Source organism: Cupressus sempervirens, chromosome 3 (genome assembly GCF_028749045.1).
Source record: "Cupressus sempervirens isolate cs-2001-9-10 chromosome 3, ASM2874904v1, whole genome shotgun sequence".
Taxonomy (NCBI): domain Eukaryota; kingdom Viridiplantae; phylum Streptophyta; class Pinopsida; order Cupressales; family Cupressaceae; genus Cupressus; species Cupressus sempervirens.
The window spans coordinates 490,753,635-490,757,843 of record NC_143120.1 but is presented as its reverse complement, the minus strand read 5'-3'; the positions used below and the strand labels follow the sequence as shown (position 1 = coordinate 490,757,843).

At 29.2% G+C, this 4,209-nt stretch overlaps 1 non-coding gene across 1 annotated transcript; it reads right to left on the bottom strand.

The window, feature by feature from the left end:
- Positions 1 to 1,001: 1,001 nt before the first annotated feature.
- Positions 1,002 to 1,198, bottom strand: LOC149567309 (U2 spliceosomal RNA). Its single transcript, XR_016363139.1, has one exon. It is a non-coding gene; the product is annotated as a U2 spliceosomal RNA (small nuclear RNA).
- Between the last annotated feature and the right edge of the window lie 3,011 nt (positions 1,199 to 4,209).

Below are 4,209 nucleotides of genomic sequence, written 5' to 3'. Positions count from 1 at the left end.
CTCCCAGACCAGCGTGTTCTCTTCCCGCTGTCTAGAACAAAACATTGTTTGCCGTAGTGCTTGTCAATGTGTCATTCACGCAGCCTGAAGAATAGTCCGTGTACTTTCTGGTCACTATTGGATGCGGGCCTAGCATAGTTAAATGAGTGCTCGATCCATTTACAATTCTTTGATCTTCATTGTCAACCTAGCCTGTTTCATCACTACTTGTTACTCCCACATATTCTCTTTCCAATCCATTTATGCGTTAAAACGAACATGAGTCCAGGCATCCCTCCGCTACCCACCTCTTAGTAATTGCCCTACAGAGATACAAGCAAATTTTGAGATATATACCTTTCTTTGTGCAGAGCTAAGAATGCCTCAAACAACTTCGAGGAAGATAATCTAAAGCAGCTTTTATTTGCCTTAGACGCGATTCTTTTTCCTGATTTCGGTGGATTGCAAGGCTGAAATTTTCTGTTTGCTCACCTTCATCCACATCCATCAGCTTTACCCTGCAAAACGAGTACTACCTTGCAATATACCTAAAAAATAAGTTAAACACACTTGCTTGGCAATTGCTTAAACACATTGAGGAAGACATCTGCGCCCCTCCCTATTATTTAATCATTAATCTGTTCTAAAACCAAACCAGAAAAATGCAAAATATTTGACATTCAACTGGAAAAGGCAGAGCTAAGAATCAAGGAAACAACTTTATTAAACCATTTCTCACAATCAAGTGTAGTATCTGTTCAAACAACTTTATTAAACCATTTCTCACAATCTAAAACAACTTTGATTCGTTTATGGCGGAAATTACGTCCATCCAAAATTCAGTGGATTCAACTACATGATTTTCAGACATTGCCGAAATTTTCAATTTTTAGGGTTCCTTTACGCGCCTTCACCCGTAACCAGCAGCCTTGCCCTACGGCAAGACAAAAAAATAAAATCAGATACAGAGTAAGTGTTATTGATAAAACCCTAATTTATGTTGTGTGTTGTGCTTTGGGTGTGTGGGGTGCGCCGGGCTTCCGCTGTAGTGCAATACAGAAGCGACGCTCGAAGCCTCTGGCAGCAAGCTACCATTGTTGAGACTTCCCCCTCAAGAAATTAATTTAATATCGTGTGGCTCATTGAGCCACGTATCAGATATTAAACTGATAAGAACAGATACTACACTTGATCTTAGCCAAAAGGCCGAGAAAGGTATGCCTTGAAACGGCTATTTCACTCCTTTTTTATCTGACATATTCTTCTCTGGATTCCTTTTGCTGCTACATGTGGGATCAATATATCTGGAAAGAGTACTCTGTAGTTAGGCCATATTGTGTGGCCTTTACCAATCCGAATCCAGTAATTCTCACATAAATCCCTGATATGAAGCCGCAGCTATAAGAAGATTGGTTTAGGTTTTACCTCATTTAACCAAAAGGAAAACTATTGCCTGCAAATTCTGCTATTTTTTTATGACGGTACCACACAATTTGGGCATAGTCTAGAGGTAAGTCGCTTGCCATGGATTTAATGAGTTTTATTTTGTAAAATCTGTCCGCAGCCGGATTATTGTTTTGATGTGTTTTATTTCATTTTAAAATCTGCAAAAAGATCTTGTCTAGAATAGCCCTAAAACCCCGATATTATCAGATCGACATTTCAACTACTGCGAATCAGCTGCAGGGAGACGTTTAAGAAAATTCTGCTACTTTTCTCCGAACGCTGACCATTTCTTCTCATTTTCACACAGCAGAACATAATTTATGCAGATTCTGAAATCTTCGATAACCCTCTTGATCGCTGTCTGAAGAGCATGGAGAGGGATTTCAGTTATCCAGAAAATCAAATACTAGTGAAGTATTTAAGGATAAACAAAATCCAAATATAGATTTTAATTGATAAATAAAGGAATGGGCATAGTTTTAGACAAGTGCCAATAATAGCTAAGTACTTGTCTTAAAATGAATAGTTATTTAATTATTATTATTAATAAAATTAATTATATTAGAATATAATAAATTTGTCAATTGTCATAAAATGCATTTTTTAAGTTTTTTCAATAATTTACAATTAGTAAAAACTTCTAATATTTTATTATATTTTTTATAATAAATTGAATAATATATTTTATGTCTTGAATAAATTGCATATATTATATGATATTTATATTTTTTAATAACAAATTAGATAATATTTTTATATGAGATTTAGTGATGTGTGCTATGACTTAAATGGATAAAAAGTTAAAATTTTTGAGTAATGTATCATATGAAAAAAGCCAAAAATAAAATTCTATTCTTAATACTTTGGCATTAAAGGTCCGTTTGGTTCCTTGGAAGATGACAGGAATTGGCCTTTTCAAAATCCAGATTTGAAATTTTTTGTGTTTGTTTTAAAATTGGCAAAATGGAATTAGCATACCAGACTTCCAATTTTGCCGCAAAACCAAGTTTTACAACTTCCTACTAGCAAGTAACAATTGAAAATCAAAACTTGATTATGTTTTCTAAGGAGTGTAAAAACAATAGATTGAACTACTTTTTGAAATTTGCCTTCAACTTCAAAGCTTACGAATAAAAATGTGTCTTCGCACCCTTCTTCTGAGTGAAACAAACAATTCAAGTGAAATCCCAAAAATTGGAATGGAGATTTGCAAAACCTTGATTTGACTAAACCAAGGTTTGTTGAAATCCCAATTTTTTAAATTCCACGAACCAAATGGACCCTAATAGAAAGTAGATACATATAGCAAATCATTTAGTCATTGTAAAATTATGTATAATGAATAATAGTAATATGTATCATATATATTAAATCTTGTTGTATTAAAAAATATAAAAATTAATTAGGGAGTGAGATGGTGTGAGCGTGTTAATGTTAACTTTTATTTTTTAGGTTAAATTTGACAACCATCTACATGTCAAAAGTTTAAATCTTATTGTAAATAGAATATATTTTAAAAATAATTTAATAAATACCACATAAAATATCTATTTAAATTATAATATTTAGAGATATAAATCATCCATTTTTTAAGAAATTAAAATAAAAAGCATAAGTTAGTAAAAAACTAACTAAATGGAGATAAAGAAAATATAAATAATTTTAGATGTAGTAAATTAAATTATAATTATTTTGTAGTGGATATCTATCGACATTTCTTTAGATAGATTTATTTAAGATATTATGTACTAACATTCAAAACAAAATAATTATATGACAATACAACAACAAAATTTAACTACCACAATCTCCCAAAATTAAGGATAAAAAATTAGTTCAAAATTCTAAAGTAAAAACAAATGATGGAGGTAGAAAGCCCATAATAATTCATAAATGGGCATATAAGACTCTAATTCTTTCAACCAATAAAACATAGTAAATTAGTATATAAAAATAAAAAAGTTAAAAGTCTAGCATGTAGTATTTAACAAATATAATATTATATACATATATCAAATAAAATTAATTCTAATTGGTACATGGGAACTCATTTAACAAGGGGCGCAAGCGCCAAAGTTCCTGCCTTCATGATTTTATGGTTGATTGAAGTAGGTTTTGGTTAAAATATAATGTATTTAGTTTAATAAAATAACAAATAAATAGTAATGACAAATAGAATATCATAGTGGTAAGCTAAATTAAATTACAGAGTATAGTCAGTATATTATTAAATTATATAACTGCAATGATATATATTAATTCAAATAGTAAAAGAATATATAAATAAATATTATAGTATCATGGTAAATTAAAATTAGATGACATTGTAAAGAACATTTATGAGACCAAAGATATTTATGAACTAATTATATATAAGATATAGATAAAATTATATAATTTTTTAAAGAAAGAGTTAAATTGATTAATTTTAATGATGAAATTGTTTGATATATCTTGTTTAAGCGATAAATTCATCTAATTGAAGAAGGTGGACAATGTTCTTAAGCTTAAATCTAATGCATAAAAATAAATAAACATAAATTAATTTAAAAATAACATTTATGCTTTAAAAAAACCAAACACACTTATCATAAATAAAGTTGATAATATACAAAGCTAAACAATTTGAACTTTATTAAAATTGATACAAAATTAGTATTATGTGTTTTAAAGTATAAATTAAAAATATCAATATAATAAAAATTATATATAAAAATAAAAAATAAACAATAAATCTATTAAAAGCATTGGTTTAGATATATCAAAATAAAAGAAACTAAATTC